The sequence below is a fragment of the Durio zibethinus genome, chromosome 5, assembly GCF_047325235.1.
Source record: "Durio zibethinus cultivar Kanyao isolate XHJ-2024 chromosome 5, ASM4732523v1, whole genome shotgun sequence".
Taxonomy (NCBI): Eukaryota; Viridiplantae; Streptophyta; class Magnoliopsida; order Malvales; family Malvaceae; genus Durio; species Durio zibethinus.
Genome location: NC_143166.1, coordinates 8,252,663 through 8,269,834, shown reverse-complemented (window position 1 = coordinate 8,269,834; position 17,172 = coordinate 8,252,663). Strand labels below are relative to the sequence as shown.

General features: G+C 29.4%; 1 pseudogene; it reads left to right on the top strand.

Annotated features, from left to right (window-relative positions):
• Positions 1-306: 306 nt before the first annotated feature.
• LOC111281541 (hypersensitive-induced response protein 1-like) lies at positions 307-16,932 on the top strand (annotated as a pseudogene).
• Positions 16,933-17,172: the final 240 nt, after the last annotated feature.

The window sequence follows — 17,172 nt, the reverse complement described above, 5'->3', positions numbered from 1 at the left end:
ATTGTGGTTTGCTAAACCTTGTTGTCTGATTTTTTTTGCTGAATGGTATTGTATGATATTAGGGGCCTGAATTGTATGTTGAATGGTTTGCTAAACCTTGTTGTATGATATTAGGGGGCTAAATCATATGCTAAATAGTTTGCTGAACCTTATTGTTTGATATTGTTTTGCTGAATGGTTTTGTATGATATTGGGGGGCTGAATCATATGCTGAATGGTTTGCTAAACCTTGTTATCTGATATTGTTTTGCTGAATGATTTTGTACGATATTGAGGGGCTGAATAGTATGCTAAATGGTTTACTGAATGGTGTTTCTGAGTGATTTATTGAAGGGTGTGTCTGAGCACATTGCTTATTGGTGTGCTGAACGGTGTTTCTGTACGTAGTATGGTATTGGTTATATTTAATAATGTACAGTGTTAAATTTAGACGATTATATTGTGTAATTCGTATAATTATGATCAACATTGCAAGTATCATAGACTCCGAATAACATCATTGTCCTTCTAATGAACATGCACAAGACACAGCTGTAGGTTAAAAAAGAAAGGGAAGGGGCCCAAATAAACAAATTAAAGTGAGTGACACAAAAATTCATGTTCACTTCAATCAAAGTGGACAGCCTGTGTTTGAAGGAGCTGCCAAAATGGCTACTCATATTAGAGCTGTCGTCCGTCATAGGATTTTCATTACGTACACTAATTGGTGATGAGTTTCTGATGATCTAAAATATGAGATATGATAGTCGATTATGGTATGTTTATTCAACTATTTCGTAAAATTTGTTAAATGATCATTTAATTGAAATTCAATGTGTTCAAACTAATTGTGTTAACTTATTTAAGAACGGTTTGATGTCCTAATTGACTGTAAAAAGATTATGTTACAATCTGCTAGGAAAGCATTCAAAGACTTTAAAAGTAGATTGACAACCCAATATATTTTACCGCTGGCTGGTGAAGGTGATGTATTGGCTATTTCACTTGCGGCATATGCAGATGTGATAAATGTTGAAGATTGGACAAAATTTGTTCAAAATTGACTTTCAAAAGATTTTTTAGTACGCAAACCCATTACCAAAAAAATTGTTTGTAAGTTTTTATGCAATATAGCCTTTGATATTCATATGTGATTGATGTAATTTCTTGATTTTGTAGAAAATCAAAGAATAGCAACGGGACATTCAGGCCAAACAACAATATCACCATTAGACAACGAGAAAAGGGATATGCAAATGTGAAGTATGAGCTGGTATGTATTCGCACACTTGTTTTATACTCATTAATGAATATTTATGAACATTTATTTCATACATTCTGATTCTTTTGTTGCGATAATTTAATAGGAATCAACGAGCTCTAGCATAGAAGTTTCCAGATGGGATGTCTGGAAACAAGGACATCTACAAAAGGATGGATCCTTTACAGATGAAACAACCGAGAAAATGGTAAAAAAGATTGTATGTATAACTATTTTTTTAATATAATGTATGATTGGCATTGTGGTTGTATGCATGAATGTATACTAGCTTGTATAGATTTGTTGTTACAGTTCATTTTATTATTGTCCTTCAAGATTATTATACTGCCAAAATCCAATCTGATGAACTGGCAACCCAATATGGCGAAGATCTTTTGTCTTTAGTATTAGGCACTAAAAAAAGGCCTAGTCAGGTTTGTGGGGTTGGTAAATTTGTCTTGCCATCAAAGTTTTTTAGTAATCAACAAAAAATCCCGCGAATGAGAAATCCATAATATGAAGCAATTATTGAGCAATAACAATAATGAATTGATGACCAAGAGCAATGCCTCAATGAGCAACAACAAAGACTCACTGCTTTGGAGTCCATGTTGACAGTAATGCAGCATAATATGCCAGTACACTAGTCTGACAGCATCATTCCCATAGGAGAAGCTTCTATTACAAGTAAAGAAGCAGTTCTATCCTTCGCTACCACCTAAGAAGTATGATATTTTTTATAAATGTAATATTAATTTATTTATTATATTGATTGATTTGGTTTTAATACTTATATTTCATTAAATATTGTAGCAGGATGTTTGGACTCACAGTATGACCCTTGCTCAGGCTTCTATGGATGAGTTATCCAAATATTTGTTGAAACATTTTTTGGAGGAAACTTATAACCATTGAGTATGAGAAAGGGTTATTTGATAAACCATCATTTTTTTTCATTGGTGTGGAGGAGGTTAAAGAATTTTGTGAACTGGTTGAATTATTAGCTGCCGAGATCGTTGCTTATATGAGGTTAGCTTATAAATACAAATATGCACATTCAATATTTAGTAATCTATATTAGGTTGTAATACTAACTAGCAATATTGATTGTTATCGTTAAACTTCCTATATAAAGAGCTCAAGGGAAGACAGTTGAGCAAAGATTTAGATTCATTGACTCCAACTTCATTAGTGAGCAGAGTGGGACAGTCGCTTATCATGCTAATCATGTGATCCTATGCATGAAAACACCGACTGATTATTATTTGCTCTCGTATAATGCACAGTAAGCTATATTCCAACCTTAATTACTCAAACCTTACCCAAATCTAATCTGATGCATAATCGGAGTATATCATTATTATTATTTTGTAGTTGTCGTTGGGTGCTTATTGTGATTGACACCAAATCTTTAACGCCATACTTAATTCAGTTAATCTAATGACGATGCCTAACACTGATATTCAAAGTTTATAAAGAGGTATTACACTTTATTGTATTATATATCTTTTGTTTCTTCATAAGTAATTTTATTTATGTATTAAGTAAATTTTTTTTTTCAATTTAGGGTAATATTTGCATTCAATAAGAAGAAAAACAAACCGAAATGGGTGTCATTATTAGTAAATATGAAATATATTCTTTTATGCTAAGTTTGTGTAGATAAATATTTCCTAAATCCACTCAATTTAATTTTTAGGTACCTCGTCAACCCGGTAATACTGAATGTGGATATTATGTCCTTCCTTTTATGCGGGAGATAGCGTTACATGATTTTATAACCACACCATTCAAGGTTAGTATAAATCTTATAAACTTGTTATATCTTCAAAAAAATAAAAAGGACATTATATTCTTTTTTCTTAGCATTTACTTCTGATATTTTTTTAGTGGGGGAGTAAAGAAAGCTTCACGGAAGAGGAAGTGGATGAAGTCCGTAAAGAATGGTGTGATTATGTATTATCATTTGTCAATGTTGATAAACCTTCAGGTTACATTGTTGGTTGAATGTAAATATATAAGGAAGTAAGTGTTATAATGTTTTGAACATGTAATGTTGAATGGAAATTTTAAGTTTATACATTGGGGTATTGGTTTAATATCATTGTTATAGTTAATATAAATACACTATGTGTACTTAATAAATTATTAAGTACGATTATTTCAGAAAAGTATATTAATATGGCAACGTTATCGGTTTTAATTTTGGATGTGTGGTCAATTTATTGAAATACAACAATGTTCATTATGTAAATTTCAAAATGTAATTCATAGTATCATATATAAAAACCAAATATTTTTTGGGCATTAATATACAACTGACAGCAAACGTGTTCTGGGCATAAACCTACAATTGCCTTGACATATACAATATCAAATATGTTTTCTTGATTGGATTATTAAAGGTGTTTTTAGCAAGAAAAAGCCTTGAATCATCCATAACAGAAAATTTTGAAGGCATTTTTAACCAAAACCACCTTTGATAATCACACCAAAAATTAATTGTATGGAATATTAAAGGCGTTTTGGGAAAAAAATGCCTTCAAGAATCCATCGCACCTTTTTTGTATGGATTATTGAAGGTGTTTTAAAAAAACACCTTCAATAAAACTAACTAAAAATTAATCGAATAGATTATGAATGCCATTTTCCTATAGGTAACACCTTTAATAATCCCTAACAAAATGTTATTGAAGGCATTTCTGGATATAACTGCCTTTAATAATTTGACCATCAAAATTTTTCGTATGGAATAGTAATGGTGTTTTTTTACCAAAACTGCCTTCAATAATCCCACCAAAAATTTATTGTGTGGAGTATTAAAGGCATTTTGGGAAAAAAAACACTTTCAATAATCTATCTCATCTTTTTTGAATAAATTATTGAAGGCGTTTTAAAAAATGCCTTCAATAATACCAACTAAAAATTAATCGAATGGATTATGAAGGGTGTTTTCCTATGGGTAATGCCTTGAATAATCCCTAACAAAATTTTATTAAAGGCATTTATGGAAATAACCATCTTCAATAATTCGACCATTAAAAGTTTTGTCTGGAATATTAAAGGCGTTTTAAGCCAAAAACACCTTCAATCATCCATTCAAACTTTTGGCTATGGATTATTGATGGCATTTTTGACAAAAATCACTTTTAATAATCACAACAAAAATTTATTGATTGTAGTATAGAGGTGAGTTCGGCCAAAAATGCCTTCAAGAATCGGCTCCATATTTTTTCTATGGATTGTTAAGGCGTTTCTATGTGAAAAAAGCCTTCAATATTCTCTGCAAAATTTTTTAAAGTAATTGGTGAAGGCGTTTTTGCCAAAAAAAATGCCTACAATAATCAATTGCAAATAATCTCTACAAAAATCCATAAAAGGCTAAAGGGAGGGATCGAACTTACAAACTTATGGTTAACATCCGTATGATCGAAATATTTTGATATGATATTTATTGAAGGCATTTTTTTTAACAAAAACGACTTCAATAAGCCCATGGAATTTTTTGGTCCAATTATTAAAGGCGTTTCTTGTAGAAAATGCCTTCAATAATCTCATACAAATTTTTTAAAGATTATTATTAAAGGCATTGTCTGCCAAAAACATGCCATTAGTATTCACTGAAAATTTTAAGGCAGGATTATTTAGGGTGTTTTAGTCAAGAAACGCCGCTAATATCAAGTCTTGGGTGGCGTTTATAAGTAACAACATCGCTATTTGAAAATTTAGTGATGTTTTGATAATAAACGCCTTAAGTTTTATGAAAACATGAAAGCTAGTGGCGTTTGTAAGTGAATGTTGCTACAAAACTGCTGCTAATACGCCATTTTCTTGTAGTGATTTTCTCATTAAATGTTTGATAATTGACTGATAAGAGATAGATGGTGAAACTTTTTAAAAGGTAATGATGATAAATATAATTTTTTTAAAATTATATACTATTATAAAAAAAAAAGTTCATGGACTACATGAACTTTCCTTTTAAATTGACAAAATTTTGTTACGGATTATTGTTAATGAATATAAATTGATTACAGCTGAGAATGGCCTTTTTAGAACTGAAACTAACCATGTGTGTCATCTTCAATTTGACATAATAGTAGTATATATTTTTAACTTTGATGCTATATATTGAGTTTACCACAAGCACAAGTTCAGACGCAACCACACCAAAAGAAGGAAAGTGAAGGCAATAACGAAGTAATTTCTACAGCTTGGTTGGTGCGTTTCTTCCTTAATTTGGAATTGCAGCTCTTCCATATATCCCTTCTTTTTATTTCATAGCTGGATTGGAGCTCTTCCATACATCATTACTCTATTCTAATCGGTTAGGCTAGCCCTGATTTAGGATCTATTTTATGGACGATGATATTGAAAATAATGATGAATATGAAATTAGATAATTGTGAAATTAATTACTACAGTGATAAAATTTTTTTAAGAGAGATAATGTAACATCTTTAGTGTTTGATCTATATTCATTCTCCCTTGTTTGCTAGTTTTATAGCCTTTTAATTACTTAATAAATTCCTTTGGCTTGAAAAACAAAAAAGATGAAATTAAGTATCGTAACATGAGATTAACGTGATAGAATATATGTTTGGATATAAATACAGCATTAATAGTGAGGTAAAATATAGTGAAAAGAAAAAACAAACACTAAAACATTAGATTAAAATTCGTATATAATTGAATTTATAATATATATTTAATATTTGTGAAATTAATAAATAATTAAAAATTATGAAAATGATTTTATATCAAATAGTACTTTGGTAAATAAATATTTACAAATATTTGTAAATAAATATTAATAAATAATTAAAAATTACTATATTAACATTAATTATTCCTATGCAAAGTAAATATGCATATCAACCTTCAAGAGAGTTGAAAAAGGATAATAAATCCCCCTTGTGAGGCCTAAGGGTGAAACCCTCTAATTTTTGTTAATTTAATATTGTAAAGTAAAGGTATTTAGTTTAGACTTCCATTTGAGGGCTAGTGAATATACTTGACGGAAGGTAATCAAATACCCTAAGTTTATTTTTAATTGTGTGATTCATTTTCACTATTAGAAAAAACATATTTACTGATGAAAATTTTCATCTGTAATAGTTTCAATTCTGTTGAGTATACTTTTATTGATAAAATTTATAGATGAAAAATTTTGTCGATAGTAAGCAAGTTGGTGTCATGATGTATGGGTTCAAGAATTCAACCATTGAGCTTGAGGAATGAAAAAAGAAAGAGCTAAAAAGCATTTTGAATAAAAATCCAAAATAAGGAGTCACCACCAATCTTTTATAGGGTATGATTGACTACCAAAAAATTGTCTTTTTAATAAAATATTTAAAAAAATTTTAAAATTTATTAAAGAACATTTTGGTCTGCGAAAATTAGAATTGGGTTCGATAGTTGGTTATTCGTGGATTTGGATGGCAATAGGTTGGCTTGGGGAGGGTGTTTGCTTGTCTTGAACCTAACCTAATTCTATAAACTTAACACTCGAATCTAACCTAACCTTATATTAAAATATTATTTTTTATATCCAAACTCGACCTGACTCGTATTTTTTTAAACCCACAATCAATCCGACTTGACCTGAAATTAATGAAATATTAATTTTTTAATATAAAATATTATTTTTAATATAAAATATTATTGTTAAATATAAAAATAAAATATAAATATAAATACATAAATATAAATATAAAATTAAATAAATAATAAAATACTAAAAAATATATATATATACAAGTTAGGTTGGGCGGGTTTGCATAAAACCTAACATCAACTTTTCTTCAAAAATACTTGACCCAACCTGATCCAAAATTCGATTAAAAAAAAATGACTCTATAAGGTTGAGTCGAAACCAATCGAGGTTGGATTACCAACCCTACGCATGGGGAAAGATTAGCATTCTTACAGTGCTCAAGAAAGACGATGCCAATCAGTTGCATGTTATCCTTAGACTTTTGTAAAAATAATCCCACTTTAATGTTTATAAACTAATTTCTTTGTTTATTCCAAAAAAGTTGAATATTTTTTTTTAATTTCCTTTTGAAAACAAATCATTTTAATTTTTTTAAAAAAGCAAAACAACTTATTTTTGTGTAAAGATTAAAAAGTCTTAAGTATCAAGACATTTCTTCCACTCTCTTATATTTAGATAAAATTTCCAAAATATCTTTAAGTTGGGAGTTTTCAAATGGCTCTTACAAAACCGAGATAATATCTTACATAAATAACATTGAGATTCTCTCTATATATAGGCTAGATTCTTAAAGATTATATTTATTTGAGATATTATCATATTTTTAAAGCATTTTGCTTTTTTTTTTTTTTTAAAGAAAACTCATGTATAAAATATATGCACGGTATGCATGAATATAACAATAATGTCTAATGAATGCATGGCAATTAAACATGAATGACAAAGCACAAATGCATGACAATTAAATAATGCATGTGACAATAAAATAAAATGAAATGCAAATACATGAATAGGATAAAGTTGGTTTTAGGATTTAGGGGTTTGTTTAGGGTTTAGGGTCTTGTGTTAGGGTTTAGGGTTAAGGTTTAGGGTCTTGGTTAGGGTTTAGGATTAAGAGTTAGGTTTAAGGTTTGGATTTAATGTTAGGGTTTAGAGTTTGGTTTAGGGTTTAAGTATAGGGATTCATGAGAAATACATGTGATAAAATAACAAAAATGCCACTAATAAAAAGGGAAACTTTAATGCATTTAACATGTATGAAAAGAAAAATATTACAAACTTAGGCATAGTTATAAATATATTACAAACTAAATATGCATGCAACAATATGGTCATAATTAACACCAAGGTTTTAGAAACCAAATAAGGTTTGGCCAAGCCATTTTATGGGAGAATTTGTTGGCCAAAAATTTAAGACATATTTCCACCATTTTCGTTTTGAAATAAAACTCATGTAAACAACATAAAATTACCAAAAGGTTTTCTAATCTAATATTTTTATTCATTGAGAATTTGATCAAACTCATAGAAAACATAAAGAATAAATAAAAAATACAAGCAAACAAGCATAGCATGAGCAACATTTAGCCATCAAGAATAAGTGGAAGGTTCGACCAAGCATGGGGAAGCTTGGTTGAATGCTCTATTTGACTCTCCACAAATATGCAACATTTCACCTAGCTAGAATATGCATCAAACATCTATAAAACTATCATATGAAGCCATTTTTTATTATAAAAGGAATTTCATCAAACATGTAATAAACTACCTAAAGAGAAAGTTATAAAACCATAAACATAAGCCAAACACACCATGGAAACTATTAAAATAATCAACAATCATGCAAATAACAAGTAGTATAACATTCAAATCATCCAAATTTATCATTCAAATCAAGAAACACATTCAAGATAACCCAAAGAAAGTTTGGCCGTGGAAGATCACAAGCTTGGTCGAACCTCCAAATGAGCATTCATGGTGGATTTTTTATGTACCTTGATCTCTTTTGCTTCAATCCAAACTATGAATCAGTTTATTAAATTTTTGGACCAAGATTGGAGTTATTGAGGCAAACAACTACAGAGAAAGTTGTTTTCTCACAAAAACAAAAAAATTAAAGGATAAACAATATGAAAACCATAGAAAAATGATACGAAAAGGTATGAAATGTAATGAAAAATAGTAGAAATGATACTTTTAATGAAGCTTCCAAAATTTTTTTCTACTTTTTCTTCTTTTTTTCTCCTCCACCCTACTGCCTTAGCTGCCTTCTCCCATTCCCAACCCTAAGTGATGAATTTATAACCGATGTAAATGCATGATCACATTTTCATCCTAAGGTTACTATTTCTTGCTTGTTTATTTACAAGCATTCACCTTTCACCCTTGGATCACGGCTTATAAAAGATTAATGGTTCATGGTGAATCCAACAGAAAATGAGGCTTTAAGTGCTATTAGGACCATATAAAATGGCCAATTTGCCTTTGTGAAAACCATGACCCGTTCTTTGTTTTTATGCAATTTTCTTAGAAAACCATGACCCGTTCTTTGTTTTTGTGATTTTAAAGTACCAAAATTCTTGAAATTATATAAAATTATGATCTGAAAGTTTTGTGAAAAATCACCTCAAAAAAATCAAATTACAAAAATACCTTTTAAGGGTATTTAAGTAATTTTACACTTTTCAAGGTGTGATCAGGGTTTTTTATTGCACCAAAAATTATAGAATAATATGAAAACAAGATTTGGAGTGTTTTCCAAAAAACTAACCTCGAGAAGGTCAATTTACAAAAATACTCCTTAAAGGTATTTTAGTAATTTCACACCTTTCAAGGTACACAAGATTTTTAATGCACCAAAAATCAATAGATACTATAAAATCATGATTTGGAGCTTTTTGCAAAAAACTGATGTTGGGAAGGCTAAATTATGAAAATTTTTCTAAGGATATTTTAGTAATTTTACACATTCCAAGGTGCGATAAGGGTTTTCGATGCATTAAAAATCATAAAATAATATTTAAATGTGATCTAAAAGTTTTCATGAAAATTTAACTTTGAGAAGGTTAAATTACAAAATACCCATAATGGGCGTTTTGGTAATTTTATCATTCCCATAGTGCAATCAAGGTTTTTAGTGCATAAAAAATCACCAATTTCATTTCTTAGCCTTGTTAATCCCATTTGCTTTTGAATTTTGAATATTGATTGGAGTTCAAGTTGGTTTAACTGATTTTGACCAATTTTGACAAAGTTTGACTTTGTTTGACAAAGTTTGACATGGGGTATTTAGGTCAAATTGTTCCTAAATTCGATTTTGAAAATTTGACAAAACTAAAGAAATTTTGGATTTAAATTAGGTCAGATTTTAAAGGCCTCATAACTGTCCAAATTCTGCCCGAATAAAATTAAGTGTCTACAATAACTCCTCTTTGTATATTTCTTAGACTAAGAAATAATGTAAAAACCAATGACATCAATTTTGTCCGGGACCAAGTTTGAAAGGTTTTTTCTTGCGTTGCGTTGTTTTATTTTGTTTTAATTGTTTGTTTGTTTGTTCTATTTTTGTTGTTTTTTTTTTCTTTGGTTTTTTCTTTAAAAATTGAAAAATAAGATGATTTTGGTTATCGCCATAGAAGAAAACTTGAATGTTCCCACCGAGTGGATGCATATGACTTGGATACTCGAATATCACCATCGAGTAAATGTAAATGACTTTGAATATCATCACCAAAGAGGAATGCAGATTTAAACTTGGATATCACCACTGAGTAAATGCAAATTATTTTGGAAATCACTACCGAAAAGTACTCGGATATTAGCACTGAGTGAACATAGATGACTTTGGATATCACCACCAAAGGAAACATGAATTTCACCATCGAGAAAATACAGATGATTTTAGATATGGTCACTAAAGAATACTCAAATATCACCATGAGAAGAGATGTAAATTCAGACTTGGATACTCAGATATCACCATTGAGTAAATACAAATGATTTCAAATATCACTACTGAAGAGAACTTGGATATCACCACCAAATGAATTCCACTAAAGATCTCATGAAAAATTTTAATGAAATTCAGATAATGATACTTGGATATCACCATTGTGTGAATTTTGAAAAAACTCGAATATCACCATCGATAAAATTTGTAAGAAATTCCAACTTGAATACTTGGATATCACCACCAATAAATTTTTAAAGATATTTAGAAATGAATACTTGGAAATTACCATTGAGTAATTTTGAAAATTTTCGCTTATCATTGCAAAGAGAGTTTTAATGAAAGGTTGGAGTTTGCCACTGGGAAAATTTTAATGAAATTCAAACTTAAATGCTTAGATATCATTTGTCATAACATATCAGTCTAGAAACTTGATTGCTAGACATAAACATCTGGAAATCGAAAGGCCAAGTAGTCATCACCAATCTTTTTTAGGGTATGATTGACCACTCAAAAATTTTATCTTTTTAATAAAATAATAAAACAAGTTTAAACTTTATCAAGAAGAGAATTTGATCTATGAAAACAAGATTAGGTTAGGGAATTGGTTACATGTGAGGAAGGATTAACACCCTTACATCGTTCATTAAAAACAGTACTAATTAATTATGCGCTCTCTAAAGTTTTGGATAAAAATGGTTTTTATTTAAAACTCAATAATAATTCCCCTCATTTTGAAAAAAAAAAATCATTTAAAAATCCTTGTTTAGGAATATTGGGAAAATAATTAGATTAAAGAAATACCTTATAATTCTCCAATATTTTGGATAGAATTCAAAGATAATCCTTTCCATCTAAGATGTACCAAACATTCTTTTAAAAATAAAATAACATTTTTTTAGATGATAATTATTGGTGACTCTCCAATATCTAAACAAAATACCAATAATTATTTTCTTTGGAGTGTTATTCTAGTTTTATTTTAAAATTTCATATTTTTTTAAAATAACATTTTCCATGAAAAAAAAACAAATTTATGAAAAGAAACCAATGATGCTATAATTAAGAAACAAATTGTAAAAATTAAGAGACATAAACATATGAGATGGATGCAACTAAAAATCTAAAAATAAATATATGCAACTGAATGTTATGTAGATGATAAGATACAATTTCAGGATCGGGTCTTTAAATATAAAGAGACCACTTGGACTTTTCAACTTCGAGGTAGAGTTTAAGTGCAACTATTTATATTTAAGATCTCGTTTTCATTTTTATTCTTTTATTTAATCTTATTATTGTTTTAATTAAGGAATTGTATGAAAAAAATCTTAATGAAATAAAATATCCAATCTTTTAGGTGGTATTTGGGAACAAATTACTCAATAAGAGGTATTCACACAAATCATTGGGATTCTAAGATAGTTTTGGGGGTTTTAGGTGGATTTAGGGTTTGGATCAAATTTAGGGTTTAAGTTTACATATAGGGTTTAGGGTTCACATATAGGGTTTGGGTTTTCATTTATGGTTTTAGGCTTTGTGAACCTCTTTGAAAATCTTGAATATCTATGTAGACTTTTGGGGCAAGTTCACCTCTTATGGCTTCTAAACTTATATATTTTATATTTTTATATTTTTTATTAAAATTTTTATTATTAATATTTAATTATCTATATTATTAATTATTTTATTATTTAATAATTCTCCAATATCTAGACAGGGATTTCGAGATCTTTATTTGATTATTATAATTATTTTTTGCATAAATCTAAAATATATGGGAAATTAATTATATTCAAAGTGAATTAAAGCATGAAGAATTAAATTGCATAAAAATTAAAATAAGCATTGAAATTTGATCAACAATAAAATTGAAAATGCAAAAAATTTAAATTATAATCAAACTCAACCACCATAAAAAATGTGCATGGATATGAATGTCATGATGTGTGCATAAAAGTAAATTTTATTAAAAGCAAACAAATTCTTGGCCTTAGGCTTTTAGAACCTTTGTTTATTTATTAAAAAAGAGGAAAAACCCCAACTTAAAAAACAATTGCCATCCCCACCTTCCTTGAGAAACTAAGTTTTACTTATCTCGATTGTTTCCATTATTTTCTCTACGATTACAAACAAAAAAAAAAAAACAAATGAGGTCTAGTAGTCCCTAAAGCTACATGCTTTGAGCCTACATCTTGGAAAATTTTCTATCATTTCTAAATTTGTTAAGGTTTGGATTTTTATGCGATCCACCTATTAGAACAAAAGAAGACTATATTTTCTACCTAGTATGGCCAAAAAATATGGGTGGTGAACAATAGAGTATTAAACTCTCATGAACCAAAATGAATGCCAGGGGACCAAACATAAAAGCATTGGTAAACCAAAACTAAAACCTTATATAGACAAATAGTAGACAAGCATCAGCATATATGACAAACAACCTTTTTAAAAAAAAAAAACTTATTTTGTTTTCAAACCAGCGGCCACCATTTAAGAAAAAAACATGAGGTTCCCATATGTAATAGAGTAAAAATGAATCATTCTAAAAACATCTCAGCAACCTACTTTCCTAGGTTTTAAAAGAAACTATTTATTATACTTTTTCCTTTGCTTGGAAAGCTTCTGGGTGTTTTTTTAGAAACAAAGCAATAAGAAAAGGAAGTTTTTCTTTTTTAAACATAGAGCTATGGATTTATCAGTTTAGAAAAACATGTCATAATGGAGACATAAACTCCATAGATAATAAAGAAATGCCATGATCAGAATTTGTTAAAGACAACCAAATTTTTTCATTTACATATAAAGTCATGAAACCATTTTCTGCTACACCTTATACGAAGAGCTAGAAAGTACCTTTATGCATTTAGATCTTATACATAAAGCTTAGGGCTATCCTTCTACTATAAAATTTAGGTGGGAATGATAGCAAAGTTCATGTTTGTGAGTGCAAACTAGAATTGAAAAGAGGAGCTACCTTTTCTTACTATCTTCGCAAAAGTTGTGCCTCTATTTCATCCAAATCCTCACTTTCTTTTGAAAACATCTTTTTTTTTTTTTTTGGCTTTCTTCTTTCCTATTAATGGTTTGAATGCGCATTTTCTCTTTTTGTTTCATTTCTTTTCTACTACTAGTCTCCATTTTCTCATGAATGCTTTTTCTTTTTTGGTTTTTGTTTTGCTACTATTAGTTTTGTTTTCTCTTTTTTGGTACTAGCTTTCTTCTTTTTTTTTTTTGTTGGTTTCTCCATGAATGCCCTACTTATCTACCCACGTTCCCAAGTTCACACTTTCATGCATGGTTAGCAGAATAAGTTCCTCTTGGCCATATTTTGGGCCTTCAATAAGGATCTAATGCTTTAGGGCCTTCAAAAAAGCCCTAATCCTTAACCTTTTGTTCTAACTTTTATGGCCAACTTGGACTAATTGAGTTTTATTTATTTGTAATTTCATTTGGGCTCTTCAAGTTTTTATTTATTTTTATAGGCCATGCTTTTTTATTTTTTTATTATTTAATGGCCAATAATGGGCCATTAATGGACTTTATGAGGAGTTTTTTATTGGGCCATTTTGGGCACTAATTCAGGCTTATGCAATGGGTTTTACTATTGAGCCCACATTGGGTCTCATACCAGAGCATTTAAAAATAGATCGTCTAATGGGCTCGAAAAATTATGGTCATGGCTCAATTGCAAAAATAGGCTCGAATTAAAATGATAAAATATCTTGGATAAAATTAAGGCTTTCTTAAAATTGTTTCTTTTTGTGAATTGTGTGATTTTTATAGATATCGGGCTCAGATGAATGGACAGGTGAATTTATTTTCTTTGGACTGTTTCTTGTTATAACAATGGCAATGTTGCATTTTAGGAGGTGTAGCTTTTTGTATTTTTGGATATTGAGTATTTTATCAATTATGCTAGAAGTCAATAAGGAAAAGGTGAGGTGAAAACCAAAAAGCTAAAACTGGGCTTGCAAATTAGGGGGAAGGGCATGAAGAGAAAGTTGCCATAATAGGCGGCCCTTTTTTTTGTAAATTTTCATCTTTTTCTAATAATTCAAATTTATTAATTTAATTAATTCTAGTAAAATAAAATTGGGCTTTAAAGTTTAATTTGGGCTTAATTGAGTTTTAGACTTCTACTGGACCTTTAAGCCTAAATGATTGAATTTTAAATTGACCCAAAAATTGAACTAAATTGGACCTTGACCATGCAAAATGATAAAAAAATGATTAGTCTGAAATAAGCCTAAATGAGCTTAATACAATTAAAATGCTTAAGCTGGCCCAAATCAGAATGTTCAAATAAAACATAAACATCGAACAAAATCAAATCGTCTAAAAAAAAACTAGACGTTTAAACCATATTTGGATTTCATCGTACATTTGATGTAGTGGCTCATTGTGTTGGCTACCTATTTGAATGGCAAGGGTGTGACATAGTAGGAGTATTTCCACTATGTTGTACCCCCTTGCTGATCACTAGAATGTTCCTTCTCCAATTTATAGTTAAACCACTTTTTCAATTTTACTCATAGATCAGTGAATTTTCTTCCTCTAAATAGTCAACTATATTCTTGAAAACACTACCAAAAAAGTGTTTAACATTGATGGATTTTTACCGACAAAAATTTTCATTAATAATTATTGAAAGACTACCAACAGTTTACCGACAGATCATAAAAAAATTGGTTTGGATTTTACGAACGTAATACCAACAGAATGCTGATAGAATTTACCAATGAAAAAAATTATCAATATTCGTAAGTGATGTTTACACAGGAAGTTGGCAAATTGGCATGAGATTTATCGGCAGATTTTTTTCAGCGATAAAAATTTTTTTTGTTATACAATTTAATAAGCTAATTTGTCTATTCTTTACTTTTGGGTATTTATGGTAAAGGAACTCTGTATTTGGATGATATCTTAGCTTTCTAACCATCCATAAACGCAACATAGAAGTTTTTTCCCACTCATCAGTTTCTTTTTCATGTGCAAATATTCTAAGAGTAGGTTTCGATACGAAGCCTATTATATTGATCCCGATCTTAATTTAAAAGAAAAAAAGTGCATTGGTTTTATGTTTATGCTTGAACAAAATCATCCTAGGTAGGAGAATATACAAAACTCTAACAAATTAGGTCATATCCGGAGTTTCTATAATAGGCAAAAAAGTAAAATATGCCTTACCATCATTCTTTACTCTTCATTAGACATGTCAAATTCTTAACCCCTAATATTATATTTCTTCTTAAAGGAAAAAAAGTGAAAAATAGTTAGAGTAGTTGTTAACACTTAACACTAGTAACGGTAGTAATAAATACCAATGTTCTTAACCCTTGGGAGAAGAGGCGAATGATCTTTTCTGCAAACTTAGCAATCCCAGGATACAAATTCAAGCCTACGTTTTTTATGGTAACAGAGAAAAATTGGTATGAATTAATTGTTGCTAAATGGTACCAAGAAACTAAATTCGATTTTCTTCTTTCTTTTCTTATTCTTTAGTTATCAGAGCAAGTGTTCCAAAGCTATATTTAGATTATACTTTTGAGCAAAAGAATGTTATTGCTAAATCTGTTAAAGAAGACCTTCAAAAGGTAAAAAGTGTTTACTTCTGATCATAACATTAGTTGTTGGATTCTTGATGTTGATATTGAATTTATTGATGAGCACTTGGCTTTATTTTGATTAATAGGCTATGTTTGCTTGTGAGTATGAGTTGTCCAGACCCTCATTATTGATATAGAACTAGATGAACATGTGAAAAGGCCTATGAATTAAATTTATACAGGTGAGTTATTGTTTGTAATTTGGTTTGTCAAATACTCATTGTAAAATCTAGTTGTTACATATGTTGATTTAATTGTCTGAATAATTTTAAATTTCACAGGTACAAGGATGAGAATTGCAGTAAATGAGAAAATAAAAGCTAAAAAAATTATATAAATTAAAAGGGAAGAAGGAGAGACTGATTCCAAGTATCTCTTAAGAGTCGGAATTGTCAGGCAGCGCTAGGTAATTGTTGATAGTCTAAGAGAAAGTGTGCTTAGCTTATCAATAAATGTGCTAGGTGCTACTGCTAAGGATGTTCTAGACATGTTCTTTATTACATAATATTTTGATACAATGAAGAAAATTGGTGCCGTCTCTAAATCCCTATTAGTGTTTATCCTTTATGGACTTGGTGTAGTTAGAGACATTGTAACCTAGATCCAAGATAGGATGCTTCAGGCATCTCATCTTTAGGAATGAAAGCACTTATATGGCTAATTTTTACAACTTGGTGTTATATTAAAAATTTTCCATTTAATTGATATAGCTAGCTTTACTGGTGTAATCGTTTGGTGTATGTGAGTGAAATCTATTCCTAGTTCCTCTGCTAAGAAATATGAATGTAATTTGCTATAGTAAAATTTATAAAGGGGATATATTTTTCTTCTTCTATTCTCAACCTGTTCTTTGTATGGAATGACATAAACTCTTTGA